Source organism: Melospiza melodia, chromosome 1, assembly GCF_035770615.1.
Source record: "Melospiza melodia melodia isolate bMelMel2 chromosome 1, bMelMel2.pri, whole genome shotgun sequence".
NCBI lineage: Eukaryota > Metazoa > Chordata > Aves > Passeriformes > Passerellidae > Melospiza > Melospiza melodia.
Genome location: NC_086194.1, coordinates 119,007,967 through 119,023,719, shown reverse-complemented (window position 1 = coordinate 119,023,719; position 15,753 = coordinate 119,007,967). Strand labels below are relative to the sequence as shown.

The 15,753-nt window shown below is 36.9% G+C and overlaps 1 protein-coding gene across 5 annotated transcripts in view; it reads right to left on the bottom strand.

The window, feature by feature from the left end:
* Positions 1–15,753, bottom strand: part of CDH19 (cadherin 19) — a 114,751-nt gene that overhangs the window by 85,944 nt on the left and 13,054 nt on the right. Inside the window, exon 2 of one of the 5 annotated variants that reach the window (XM_063165548.1) lies at positions 13,282–13,383. The exons of the other annotated variants lie outside the window; for them this stretch is intronic. The gene's annotated coding sequence lies outside the window, so the exon portion shown is untranslated. The remainder of the gene's footprint in view (positions 1–13,281; positions 13,384–15,753) is intronic. 5 annotated transcript variants of the gene reach the window in all.

Here is a 15,753-nt window from a genome sequence, read left to right as displayed (position 1 = left end):
ATGAATCCTTGGAGAAGGATGGTTGGCCCAGTAAGTGTCATATTTCCTGGCTCTTTCTTTCTTTCTTTCTTTCTTTCTTTCTTTCTTTCTTTCTTTCTTTCTTTCTTTCTTTCTTTCTTTCTTTCTTTCTTTCTTTCTTTCTTTCTTTCTTTCTTTCTTTCTTTCTTTCTTTCTTTCTTTCTTTCTTTCTTTCTTTCTTTCTTTCTCTTTCTTTCTTTCTTTCTTTCTTTCTTTCTTTCTTTCTTTCTTTCTTTCTTTCTTTCTTTCTTTCTTTCTTTCTTTCTTTCTTTCTTTCTTTCTTTCTTTCTTTCTTTCTTTCTCTCTCTCTCTCTCTCTCTCTCTTCTTTCTTTCTCTCTCTTCTTTCTCTTCCTTCCTTCCTTCCTTCCTTCCTTCCTTCCTTCCTTCCTTCCTTCCTTCCTTCCTTCCTTCCTTCCTTCCTTCCTTCCATGAGGCTTTGGTTTTGGTGTTTTGTTTTTTTTTTTTTTGTTGACAATACACATATTTCACATTTATGTACAGCCTACTATACTTTATTAATTGTAAAAATAAGAATTATTCTGATGAAAGAACAATTGAATTCAGCACTTACATGTCTCTAACACAAAACTCAAACAATGGAGTAGCTTAGCAATGCACCGCAATGCTCTGCAAAGAAAAGGAATCTTGCTTTGCAAATTGAGTAAAGATCATATCAGATACAAGATGAAATAGCAAAACTCTTATTCTGGGTTTCAGTGGACTGTGAGTCTTTTTGAACTCCAGCATTGTCGGGCAGATAAGTGAATAATAAACTTGTCTCAATTTTCTACACTGTCTAATCTGTCCATTGTGGGCTTGATTCAAAGTAGAAACCTCATAATTAATATTCTTTTTACATTAATTCCATTTTAAAGCACGAACAGAAACCAAGGAACAATTCAGTATTTGAATATTTAATGGCTTCTTGTGTGTAAATTGAAAGCAACTTAAAAAGGAGTGATCTAGCCCAATGAAGCATACTTTGAAGATAAAATTTAATAAAAATATGTTATTGATAAAGATAGTGATAAAGAAATAATGAATAAAGATATGAAGATAGACATAAATGTATAAAGATAAATATAAAAATAGGCACACTTCATAGGAGAGAGTTTTCTTCTCCCATATGTATCCTACAAGAAATATCATGGGGAAGATCCTTAACCATATTTTAATGTCCAAGACATGTTCTAATGTTAATTTTCAAAATCCTTTATATTTTCAGCCTGCTTTAACATTAGTCTCTAATTCTTACTTGCTTTCTGCTCTCTTGAACACGATGTTCAAAAAGAATATTTTATTTCAGTGTAACTAATGGTTTCCCATTTGAATTCTTTATATTGAACAAAATATGTATCCACACAATTCTGCTTCGTGAAAATAATCATGAAGTAGTGCACATGCTTGTTGGGTTTCTGTAATTGAAAAAATATGAATTTGCATGAGTAAGGGCTACAGTCATCTTCCTACATGTTCTTATGGGTGATTTGTACTCTATATCTTTGACTGTCACTTGGTCTTGTCTTTTGTAGTTATTCCCTATTTTTCTGCTCTCATTAAATAGAGACAGCTTCATGCAGCACTGGGAGATTATGCCCTCTGCCAAGCAGCATGGCTCTGCCCTGGAGGATGCTGAATAGTACATCTGAGGCAGTTAGGAGGACAGATCAAAATCTTTGCTCTTGTTGGCTTGCCAAGGCTACTTATATTCTCACCAAGCAGAGTAGGGTTGTGAATATGTTCTTTTATTTTATTTTTTTAATTACTCTTTCTCTGCCTATGAAAGCTTCAACTATATCATACTCTGTATCTAGTTTTGTGGCAGAACTACCTTTAGGCTTATTTAAAAAACCATTATGGCAATAAAGGAAGTGACAAGACCTTGGAAATATATAGACACACACAACTGCACACCCGTGTGCACAAACATATGCAGACATAATTTGCACACAAAATCAGTATTTCTAAGATTTGTTACTTCCTCCTGTAAACAGGGAAATTGAACTTCACACATTTTTTCTTGAACAAGGTGAAGATCAATTAACACAATATATGAACTAAAGGCAAAGATGGATGAATCATGTTGCCTGCCTGTATCATGTAAGTATTGCTTGCAAGAGCCTCTGGAGCTCTTGCAAGCAATAGCCGCTGATTAAACTCTATTCCTCATTCCTATCCTTCCCCTTGGCTGTTGGACTATGACTTAAAATTGATAAAATGTACTGGACAGGTTATTGTTCTCTACTCTGCTTGGCTACGCAACTTATTTATTATTTGGTACGACTTATCTCAAGAGTACTGTGAAGATGATTTGCAGAAAGTCTGGGATTCACTCATATATCTGGGTCTGGTTCATGTAAGTGGACTGTTATCAGTGTGAGCAGGTGTCTGTATTCATTTGGAATTACTCTGATGACCTCTTTTTGCCAGGACAAATAGAGTGGTAAGTGAAATAAAATAAATGTTTATTGTATGAGAAGAGAAATAGTTTTAGGGTCTTGCTGAAGAAGTAAAAACCCAATAAGACAGAGTTTTCATCTCTCCTAAAAGATGGACTCCAGAAACTTAAGGAAAATCACAAAAGTTTCAGAAAAAAAGAAACAGAAAAAAGGTATAGGGATGGGGGGAGAGGATCAGCCCTGCTGAGGTGAAGGTTCATTTTCCCCCAAAAAAAGCAGCTCAGAAAACTGTGGCAGATGTCACCCTGAGAGGGAAAGTGGCAAGCGGCCATCTCAGCTCTGCTTGTAACTTCTTTCACAAGAGTCAAGCTGTTTTTTCCATTCCATTCAGCATGTTTGTGAGTGCTGGGTTTGTTCACAAGACAAAAAAGGGCAAGAGCTCTAGAATTCAATAGAAGGTCAGAATGGCAATCTTTTTTGCGGGGCTGGGCTTCCTTTTATACTGTGACATCTGGAGCCATTACCAGAACAAATTAGACCAATTCAAACCACCAGCAGGAAAAATTGGGTTTTCTGTTTTCCATACAGCAGAGCTACAAATCTGAGAGCAGGAACGGGGGCTCCCAACAACTCAGCATAGAAACAGATTTGCTGTACTTGTTTTACAGATTCATACGGCAACAAATGTAATCAGCGATTAAGTTAAAGATGTCCACCCTTCAGCACCCCCTCCACAAAAGGAAGAGAAGAAATAATTACACTGATGAGTTTGCACTTGATTTTCAGCCTGTTAAAGCATGAAGTACTAATAGTTCCTAGGAGGCATGCAGCAGAATACAGAGCACACCTCCTCTGCCTGTCTGGCATTTTAATATCAGTGACTAATGTAATTTTTTAATTCCATATTCCAGTAAATAATAATGAATATTTTACTTGTAGGTACAGACGTCGACTCCCTAGATTATTTAGAACATTAAGTCAGTTACTAATGTTAAATATTTTTAATATCTGGCTGACTTTAAAATTTAGTGCTCAAATTCTTTTCCATTTTACCCTATACTTAAATAGAAACTCTTTCTACTGCCTGTAAATAGGAGAGTTACACAGTTAATACATCTTCTAGGTACATTAGCTTCAGGCAAAACCAGGTCTTCCACATGTAATCTATACTTGTTAGTGGGACTCTGTTCAACAGTAAAACAATTTATTGTGTCAGATTGGACTGACTCTCACTTTCAGGAGACTTTCACAGCTTTTATTGCTAAAATCTTTCCCCTGTCAGAATTCGATTTTCATTCTGATGATATAAGCTTTTTTTTTTTTTTTACAAAACATATCTTGCTGTGATTCAAGCAGAAAAAAATACATCTTGATGAGGTTGAGCAGAATTGTATGTGCAATACCAAGGTCCTTGGCCTATTAATAGGAAATATCAGAAAATCAAAGATATAATGCTCCGTTAACATTTGTAAAAATGTTCCCTTCAGGCACCAATCTCACCTTCAGGCTGAGAGCCTGTTCTGACATGTCTCTGATGTCTTGATATTGGGCTGATGGCCAGCAGATAATGCCTTTTGCTTGCAGTGCTGAGGGGACTTGAGGGACTCATACTCACAGAATGGTTTGGTTTTCACAGGACCTTAAAGACAATCTAGTTCCAACCCCCTGCTAAGGGCAGAGACAGTTTCCAATAGATCAGGTTTCTCAGAGCATCATTCAGTCTGGCCTTGAACACTTCCAGGGATTGTGCAACTTCTCTGGCCAATTATTCCAATGTTTCACCACCACCACCACAGTAAAAAATTTCTTCCTAATATCTAATCCAAAGCTACCCTCTTCAATTTAGGAGCCATTCTCCCTTGTTCTATCACTACATGCTCTGGTAAAAAGCCCTTCTCTTTGTTCTTTTCCTTAAGATTTTTTTAGGTACTGGAAGGCCACAGTCAGATGGTTTCTTTTCTCCAGGCAGAACTGCCCCAACTCTTTCAGCCTGTCTTCATGGAAGAGGTATTCCAAGCCTCTGATCATCTTCACAGCCCTCCTCTTTGATGAACTGCTTCTCTCAAACTGCAGGTTATTTGACTGGCTACTATATGTACAGAGGTTTCCTGAATAGATATATATATAAAAAGCAAGCAACTGAAAGTACATATTTTAGAACACCACAGGTACCCTCTAAATAGTGAGAATCTATTTTCATACATTGTTATTAGGAGGAACTGCACTCAGTGCAGATTGAGGATTGAAAGATCTAAAATTTGAGTTTCAGTGACACTAAAATTAATCATGGAGTAAATCTTCTAACTCAACCAATAATAACAACTTTTTTCCCCTGCCTTTTATATCCTCACTTGCAATTTTTAATTTTGCCAGAATTGTGATCTCATGGAAATAACATGTGTTACTGTCTTAGGTCATAGGGGCATGGTGGAAAGTTTTCACCCTGCTGTCTATTACTTCTTATCTGCCAGTGTTCTCCCATTACATCATCTTCAAGAAGACATGTTGTTTTCTCAACAGAACCCTTGATACTGAAGGACATCAGTCATCCAACAGATCAAAATCATTTTGAAAAACTGTCAGGAAACTGGTAAATGCTTTCTTATGATCTAGTTTTATAAAATAATAAAAAAAAGCCCAAGAGATTTTTCACTACTGGTTATCCAGAAGACTTGAAACATCCCTTTAAGATGAAGACCTCTTTACTCAGAGATGGTGCACAGTTATCAACAATCAAAACAGGATGTCTGTCTTGTTCATGGAGTGTCTCGTGTTCAGCAGGACTCCTATGTGTGAGATTAGCACTGGATAAAACAAGTGTTTTTCTCTATAAGAGGTAGGCTACTCTTCTGAGGAGCAGGGAGTTGGATTCAATGTTCCTTTTAGGTTCTTTCTAACCAGAGATACCCTGTGATTCTAGGAAGATGTTATACTTTGCATAACTTGCAAGGTGAATCACTCTAACCAGCTTCTGTTTGCTCTAGAAAGATAAATTCAAGTATTTTCTGATGGAATTTTATTATAAATCTACTATTGTACATGTTAATCCATAAAATAAAGCAACAAGAGCTGATATTTGAGACCTAGCTAACAAGAAGTACAGTCCTTCTTTTCTCACAAAAATCATAGCAGAAAAGACAAACCAAGAGTTTCACCATTAGTTGTCATATAATCACTTGCCAGAATAAGTCAAGCTGACCATACGGTAGCATATACCAAAACTGAATTTACACAGATGTGATCAATTTATCCATTCATCCTATGCAAAATATGTTACTATGTCACCAGGTTGCTAAGATTAATTTACAAGCCAATATATGACTGTGTTTGGTCCTTGCCAGCACGTGGGATTACCATGATGAGCCACCCGAATTATCAAAAGGAGTCGATGAATATTAATTTTTCAAAATTTGGCAGGCAAATAATGAATTTTAAAAGGCCATTGTGCCACTGAAAAGGACTTGAGCTGAGTAAAACAGTCACCAAGCTGAGAAGTTTGCATTTTATTTAGGACAAGCTGTGGACTAACTTGTTTATAGAAACCAAAAGTTTTAGTCTCAGGTAACCCATAAAGGAAAACTCCATGTCCTATGCTTAGCTTAACCTACTTAAAAACATCTTAACAGAGTAGATATGCCATATTGCTTATTTAATGGTGTACACTTTATCTCTATGGAAGTACTCAGGAAAACACAGTTTAGGATCTCTGGCAGCACAAATGTATATAGGACTTTGAGAGAGCTGCATTTCACAGAGCATATTTTTACCTAGAGGCATTTACTTAATAAAACCATTTTTTTCAGAGTCAATATTCCTTGCCTTTATTGTTTCATAGGAATACACAGATTCCTGCAAATAATTAATATCAGGGAACCCTGAGGAAAGAAGCAAAACTATCTAGAGTCTCCTTGACACTAAATCACTTCATGACTTTTGACAGTGACAACTTCCTTAGAGAAATTATGTTTCAGGGTACTTGCTTTACGTATTTGTTTCACATTCAAAATGACATTCATTGTAGTTTTGCTGCAAAGGAACCTACACATCCTGAGCATGCTGACAGAATGTGAATCATATTCAAGGTTGATAACACAGTTTGCTGTTCAAAATACATGCCGACCAAAATAGAACTTTATTAAGTTCTTTCATCTAGCCTTCCTTCCAGCTAGTCACCTTTAAACAGATGACTTTTAAATGCTCTATAATTAATGTTAAGCTGGTCTAGTTAAAGCAGAGGAAGAGATCCTGACATGATCGATATCAAAACACTCTATTCTCCAAAGCTGAATCAAATGACCTGTGAAAAGTACTTTCTATTTTTATAGCCTTACACCTTCATATCTGAAGACAGTGGGCAGAAAGTATAACCTGGATCTAAAATGAAATGGCTTGTCCATCAACGTCCAAAACTAAGATTCCCAATCTGAGTAGGTATTACAACAGATAAAACAGAAATACAACTCAACAGATGAATCACTCTCAGATGATAATCCAAAAGTGTAGGGATTGAAATGAATGCATAAAATGTATTTTTAAAAAATTATTTGAAGTTAACTTCTATATTAATCTCTTACTCATGTTTACTAGAACACTGTACTGCAGAGCTTACTGAGGTATAGAATCATAAGATGTTTTCAGGTACATGATTATCTCATTGCTTATTACTAGAAATATTGCTAAAAGTGTTTGCCAAGTTGTTTTTCTCTTTTCCCCCCCTCCCCCATTATGTACTCTGTGTGCATTTATTCTCTCGAGGAAAACCCTCTTTACATGCAGAAACAATTTTTTATTCACCAGAGTGAATAACCAGGATAATTGTGTGCTCAAAGGTAAAGGCTTGTATAAAAACAGAGCTGAGATATTCTTGGGCAGGTCACCTTCCAAGGGTAGAAATAACTCCCCTTTCACCCTCAGTATACACAGAGTCAAGGTTTCCCTTCTCTAATACATGAGAAACACATCTGCCTGAACACAAGGTTTTTTACTGATTTTTTTTAGAAAATCACAATAATGGTCATTAAGCTGACTCTCGCAGAGAAAAGTACATCTGTAATTCTTTGTTCTGTATGTGCAGTGCCGCAGTCTTACACTGTCCTGATAACAGTAGCCTGGCACAGAACCAGCCTAGTTTCTCTCTGGGCTTACAGTCAAACATTTTGTACAGGCTAACAATAGAAAATGATTTCATAGGCACAGGGTCTGCCCTGAGCTCACCCAGAGGCTTAAAGTCATTCATGCAAGTTCCCTCTTCCACTCTGTCCTTTTCCTCTTGTGCCCTTCATTGACATCCAGAACACAAACCATCCTGACTAAATTTGATATTTGCATGAAGTTTTCTCTTGCCTGAAACTGACAGAATTTGGGTGCTTTTCAGTACCTTACTGAAACTTCAGTACAAATAATTGAAATTCTGAGGCTCAACACACATGGGTAGCTTCTTCAAAATAATTCTCTGTGTACAGGAGCATACTTCTTTTATATGAGGTTTAGCCTTTGGATTGCATCTTTAGATTGTAGTGTTGGTGTTGGGTGCCATGAAGAACCCTCCTAAACTTCAGTTCTCGCCTGACAACACCTGTGCATTGGTGCAATGGTGAGTCACACAGGTCCCACTTCTCAGGCATGACTGGGAGTTGTTACTGAAAGAGACTTTCTTTACTTCAAGAAAAGTAAGATGAAAAGAGGGATTTTCCAGCTCTTAAAGAACTAGCCAAGGACTCAGGCACACATTCTTCTAATGCGACTCTTGCTAGAAACTGCCTCGTTTATGTGTCTCAGAAGTGTTCTTCACTGATCCCTAAATCTAGGAGCTGTGAACTGCCTGGTTGGAATCATGGGGCTGGGGAAAGCTTCTCATGGTTATCTGTGGGATCCAGAGAGCCACTCATTATATGCAGCAGGTTGATACATCTAAAGAAAAATAAGAACCTTTTTCTATCATGATCCCTTGAAAATGCATTTCTCTGTTTTAATTTCATTTTTCAGAGCTGGAGAAGTAGTGCACCATTTATGTTTTATACTGTCAGGGGTGAAGTGAAAATCTCAAATGCCTAGATAGAGGGCAATGCAAACCTTTTTGAGATTGACCATCAGATCCAATGGGAACCTAATAAAGCTTTTCATCAAAGTGTTTGGCTGTTGGAGGGTTGTTTCCATCTCTTGGGCGGGTTTAGCGTGTTTTTGTTACAAATCTGTCCATCACAAGAATGCTGGATAACTCAGAAATATGACGGCTTCTCCTTTAAGGAACAGCTTCAGCCTCCCAAAATAGCTCTGGTTTGAGCACATAAGGGTATAACTTCCATAAAAAATATTTCATAGATAGTATTTTCTCCCCAGTTTCTTTAGGTCTATATAAAAAAGAGGTATTTAGCTAGGAACAGTGTCCTAGTGTTTGACAGCTAGATGCTTCCTGTCTGGTTTGATGACAAAGACTGAAACCATAATTAGATGTCTCAAATATGTTTCTAACACAGATTTGAGATTAGTCTTAATAAGTGGGTATGTTTTATCTCAGGTTTGTAGAAGAAAACTGCAGTGCTTATCTGGAGATTTTTTTTGTACTCTCCCTTTCTTTTTTCTTTATATTTCATTTAGAAAAACAATAAATGCAAACTCTAATAGCACATTAAACTTTCCTTGGTAAGTTTTCATTTTAGCATACTTTTTGGTTTTCTCTTTTCTAATTTTCAGTATTTATTTAGCTTTACCTCTATGAGAAGCTCTTAACTTCAAGGGCAGAAATGGGTGAATTGGTGTTTATAGCTTGTTTTGCATCCCACTAGTTCTCTTCTGGTTTTAATTATCCAGCATGTTTTTTGCATATTCATATGGCCTTTTACACAGCACTGGTACAGTAATTCAAACATATTTGTAATATTTGCCAAACCATTTTCCGTAACGGCTTCTATTTATAGTCACTGTTGATGCTAAGTCTTTGGAATTACTGTGAAACAAAATGTTCTTATATTTGGGGTTTTTTTCTGAGCATTACTTGAAATTATGTCTATTTTCCACTCAAACTGGAACATCTAAATGTGCTTTCAGATAGGATGTCCCAGTTTCTTTCACTCACATTGCAACTATCAAGAGGCATCAGTAATGGAGACAAATTAGAAGGCAAAAACCCTGCTAATTTGTTTTGTGGACTGAGAAATACTTTGTAAAGTTGTGGAATCACACTTCTGCATCTCAGAGGAGAGAAGATTCCAAGGAAATTGAAAAATGAGAGATATATGTAAGTGTGTTTTAAGACCATGTGATACATATGGTGAAAAAAAAGAGGAATGCATATGTTTTATTATATATACAATCAGAATATAAATTTTATTTATATTTATTGAATGTGTATAATCTCTAAGTTTTGTTCAAGTTAGACTAAGTTCTCAGGTCTGAATGGTACAAACTCAGCCCAAAGAAAAAAAATATGTCATAGATATAATGGAACACCCTTGCTTGAACACTGCAGAATTGCTGTGAGAGCTTTTTTCAGCCTTGAATCCTGTAAGTCATGAGTTTTCTGGTTCTGTTTATGGACATTCTCTGCCTCTGCCTGAGGTACATTGGATATGAGCTTCCCCTAGTACTCTGATAATCCTTTGGCACCAAAGTGCCCAGAATGACTGGGTCTTGGAAATAAAGTTTGCCTTCCCCAGACACCTCCAGCAGCTCTGACTGAAGATTAAATTCTTCCTTTACAATAAATGTTTTAAAGAATTTGTGACAGGTGTGAGTATTACACATATGGGCATTTTGCTCATACCTGAAAGCAAATTGCTGTCAGACTATGTGTCAGACTACATTAGAAGAACCAGACAAAACCAATAAACAACAAAACACTCTTCCCTGACTTAATGGTCTCATTGCTCTGAAGTGTTCTAGGATACTTCTGAGAGCATACTCTTACTTATCCTCTGCATTTTGTGGATTCTCTAAAATAAAATGTCTTCTGTACTTCACAGAATCATACAATCACGCCATGTTAAGGGCTTGAAATGAACCTTCAAGATCTTGTAGTCTTAATCTCTTGCTATGGGCTGGGACATCTCCCGCTAGACCAGATTGTTCAAGACTTTCTCCAGCCTGGCTTTTGATAGGGTTGGGACATCCAAAGCTTCCCTGAGTGACCTGTTCTAGTGCCTAAATACCCTTACAGTGAAAAATTTCTTCCCAATATCTAACCTAAATTTTCCTTTTGTTAATTTGCACACATTACTCCCTGTCCCATCACTACAGTTCCTGAGGGAAAGCTACCTCCATCTTTGCTGTGGTCTCCTTCAGACTCTGGAAAGTTGCTGTGAGGTCTCCACACAACCTTCTCTTCTCCAGGTTGAACAACTCCAACTTTCTCAGCCCAGTTCTCTTATCAACTTCGGGGCCCTTCTCCTGACTCTCTCCAGCAGTTCCATCTCCTTCTTAGGCTGGGGACACCAGAACTGGATACAGTACTCCAGGTGGGATCTCACAAGCGCAGAGTAGAGGAGAAGATTCACCTCCTTCAACCTGCTGGCCATGCTCCTTTGGATGCAACCCAGGATTCCATTGGCTTTTTGGGCTATGAGTACATTCTGCCAGCTCATGGTGAGTTTTTCATCAACCATCACACTCAAATCTTTTCCTACAGAACAGCTCTCAGTCACCTCTTTGGCCATTTTTTTCTCTTGTCACATTGGTCCTATAATTAAACCAGCTAATCATTCTACTTCTTCTCTGCCTTAAGAGGATAATTTCCCAAATGCAAGAAATCAATAATTTTATCTTTTTTCCAAAGCATTCTCTGTGAATTTGTAGATTTGATCCATTTTTTCTCATTTCCCCAGTAATCTGTTTCTGCCATACCATGTTTACAAGTTTTCTCTGCTCAAGTTCTAGTCTCACAAAAGTTACATTCCCTCTGAGACAGATAGTATAATAATTCCTTTAAGAGCACACTGACTCCCTAGGGCATCACCACAGCATGATAAGAGCACAGGCCTGATGATCTCTTTGTTCCTAATCCCAGAAAGATTTGTTTCAGCTTCTCTTTGCCAATACGAACTTCCACACTTTCTGAAACATTCAGTGATACAACAGGAAAAACATAAATGAATGAAACTTCACAGCCTTTATCTGATCTAATAAACTGTGCTGGCATACTGCTTTTACTTTCTTTGCAGGGGAAACTGAGGGTGATTTCAAGTTTTGATTGCTGGCTGCTTTGTTCTCTTAGATGTTTGGGTTGCATGGAATTCATTGCCTCAAAATATGGCATCAGGGGCATATTTCTAGCTCATTTCTAGCCATCCAAAGCACAAACTATGCAGCTTGATTTTTTTTGTTGTTGTTTTTAAAGGAGTTTCAATTTATTTGTGCTTATTATTCAATCCACTAGCCAGAGGAGGAAAGTTCGTGTTAGAAATCAGTCTTAGTTTTACAATAACTAAACACTGAAATCCTTTAATCAATATGCTGTTGAGCTCTGCCTCTGCAAGTGTTGAATATTAGACTAAGAACCTTTAAAAAAAAAAAATTTGTAGCTCTACCAGATGTTATCTATCCTCATATACTGAAATTGTATGTAAAAACGTAAAGCCTTAAGATAGATACAAGAACTATGGGATAAAATCTGCCACCTGAAAAGGTTAAATTAGATGACCAAAGTGTCTATCCCTGTGATTGGAAATTGATTAAAGAATAAGGATGTCTTGGCATCTCTTTCCTACCTGGTCAGTCTTACCTTTGAAGAGAAATGTAAAAGAGATTGCAGAAGCTGCACTCCACACCACAAAAATAATCCTTTATTTGGATTCACTCTGAGCTTCTATTGAGATTGACCTTAGAGGAGCTTTTCAGCAAGAGTGAATAACTGCAATGCTAGGATAACATTATTGAAAATATGGTATCTATAAAAAGGAGCATTTTAAATTCATCCAGCTTTCTTCTCCCTATTGATTTTTAACTGGTAACATTTTGAGTTGTGTACATTTATTTTAGTTCTCCCTGACTTCCATAAGTATAAAATTTTAAGTTCCTGAACAGGTATTTCTTCTCTCAGGAAAACTTCAGCATAACAACCTTGTGTGTGCGTGTGTGCATGTGTGTGTGTGTGTGTGTGTGTGCTCATTTGTGCCTAACAGTGGTTACATGCAACACTAATTATTTAAAATAAATTCCTTTCTAAAGAAGAAATTGTGTATAAAAGAAAAGCATTTTAAAAGGATCATCAAATTTTTCCTTAGTTTTTCTACCATTCTTCTTTTCATCTATGAGGTATTGCTTTTTCTCTGCATGGAGGATAAAGGACCTCTGAAAGATTTCAAGAAACCACTTAGATACAGGAGACCTTTAGGGATTCAGACACCCCTAAACTTGAGGAAAACTATTGTTAAAGTGAACATTGCCCTTCAGGACAGTAAAATTAAAACACTTGTTAAATAGAATAGAATCACAGAATCATAGATTTGTTCTGTTTGGAAGAGACTTGAAGGCCACTGTGTCCAACCATTAACCCAACACTGCCAAGCCCACCATTAAACCATGCCCCAGGTGTCACTTCCATACATATTTTAAATGCCTATGGGGTTTGGCCTTGGCACATCAATCCAGTCTCTTCAAATCCCTCTGCAGAGCCTTCCTACACTCCATCTCAGCTGCCTCAGGGAGGTCAACACTCCCATCCTGTTTAGTGTAATCTGCAATTTGTCTGAGGATGCACTCAATCCCTTCATCCAGATTATAGATACAAGATGTTAACACGCGAGCAGCTTCAACACTGAGTTAAGGGGAAATCCTCTCGTGATCAGCCACCACCTGAATGTCACTCCATTCACCACCACTCTCTGGGCCTGGGCAGACAGCCATATTTTTAATTAGTAAATTTTTTACCTATGCTGTTTAGAGCAGAACATGGTTGGTTGGAAATCCAGTCCTTGATAGTTGTCTATGATTCAGCTCCTGCTGCTTCCATTAAAAATCCAAACATCTCACCTCAAATAATGACAAAAGTATATTAGAACAATAGGGTATGCTCATGTACTTAAAGGAAAATACAATATATTCCAAAGCTGATTTGGTATTATTATAAATATTAAACAAGTAGAAGGGAAAAACAAGAGAGTAGCAGATGCAATCCAGTTACAACAATGTCAAAGGAGAATGTAAATCTGTTTCTTATATTACTAATTTAATTTGTATTCAGGATTTAGAATTTACTGATGAATATTTTTGTCACATCATCCATCATAGCCTGGCACTAGAGAGAAGGAAGATAGAAAAATTAAAAACTTGCTTGTTACTGTAAACTAAAGAGCATGAACAACATCCATCAAAGACAGACAGATAAAAGCGATTGTCAAAGCCAAGTGATCTATGCTGATTTTCTTTTAAACAGTTATTAAAACACTCTAAATGCAGATCCACTTTCCTTTGGTAAATATTTATTGTTATTTCTTTTGCCATGGACTGGAAACTGTGAACAGTGATAAATTAGTTGCAGAGTAATTTTACTCTTGTTTTTAAAAATATGTTTACATCTTCTACTGAAGGGCTGTTTTTTGTTTCTGATTAACAAGGATGCATTCTATGCCAGCTGTTAAGTAAGATGCTCTTTTCGTTGCTGAGAGAGTCACACAACAAGGCATGGGCCAATAGAGGAGGACAGATACTGCACAAGGAATCTGCTACAAAGTTAGCGGCTGCCAGTGGAAGTGTTTTCATTGATTCAGTAGGTTTTAGATTAAACTAGAGAGCAACTCCTTTGTACCCTCAAATCATAAATTTTTGAGCTTTAACTTACACAGAAATACATGCATTTTTTTCTTAAGAGGTGTTCTGAATGCCAGTTTATTTCCAAACTGGAGCTGATGCAATTGTACCCTCAGATTGGACAGTATCAAAATGTATATAATGGCTTGCCTTTTAGAAAAAAATTGCAAGGTATAACATTCCTGATAGCAGTGCTACTGGGTCTTGGACAGCAAGTGCAAGGATGGTGTGAGAGTGTAAAAATTGTGCTCTGACACATAATGCACAATTGTTTCCTTTGTTTTCTCCTAACAAAGGAGAACCAAATGTGTTCAAAACAAAATTCAAAGGGTCTTACTGAGGGACAGCTCAAGTAGCTGTACCCAGCAACTGCACCAACAAACTAAGGGAGCTCAAAAAGAGGAGCTCTTTTGACTACAGACAACAGAAGAGAGAAATGTGTTTGTTTAATACAATTAAAACAGAGATTAAAAACAATTAGGAGGATGAATAGAAGTCACAGAGACTGACATGAGCATAGCCCATGCTCATGGTAATGAAAAGCAGAGGGACAATGCGAAAAAAAAAATGAAGACACTTGACAGGAAATTATAGTCATTGTCATCTAGAGCAGTTTAATGCACCTAGCAAGGAGGAAAGAAAATCCATACAAATTAATAGATTTAAAATTTGTTTTAATCTAAGAGGAATAAGATCTATGTGTCAACGCAGGCAACATATCGAACTTGGTTTCTCAATGCAAATAAGTGCTCAGAAAAGCTAACAATTTTTTATTTCATTATGAGAGGGTAGAGAATAATATGAGAAATGTGTTGGTAAAAGCTGACACTCATTTTCAGAACAAGACTGATTTGTACTACATTATCCAAGTTCTGTGTCACCAAAGTTCCAATTAATCCTATGCTACCAGAGAGTACAGATAGACAGCTGGCTGCATCACATTTTGTTTGCAGTTCATCTCTCAGCAAAGACATGTTGGTTGCTGCCATATTATTCTCTGTAAGAGACTCCTGCCTCTGCAGCTGTTTGCCCTACAAAGTCAAAAATAATCTCTTCAGCTTCTTCATAGACTACAAAACATGGGCTCTGGGAGAAACTTTTGAGATCCTGTTTCTCCATTGGGCCCTCAGGGCTGCGCTAGGATGAATATTTATGTCTTAACCTCATTTAACTTTGGGCAACTGATTTAGAAGTCAGCAGGCTCTTAGATTCTTTGCTGAATGTTGAATCATTCTTCAAAAAAATTGTTAACACATTTGAAGGCAAAATTATATTTTCAGTCTTTTAAGGTAGTTATATAAAGTCTGGCCATAAGCTAGGTATTTATGTGGCAATACCACATCAAACTTACCTGTTATCCTTTCCAAACTATCATATGCTAGTGGTGCAGTTATATAGAAACCTGAGATGACTTAGGAGCTTTCTACATTCAAATGGGAAAGAACAATATTTTCTTTGGAGAGAACACTCCTCCAACTCTGCTGCTTCACCACTTCATACTGTACAACCCTTCCCAACCTTAAGCCACCAAAACACTGTCTCTGTGTTAAATCAGTTCAATAAAATAAATCTGGCTAAAAAAAAAAAAAACAA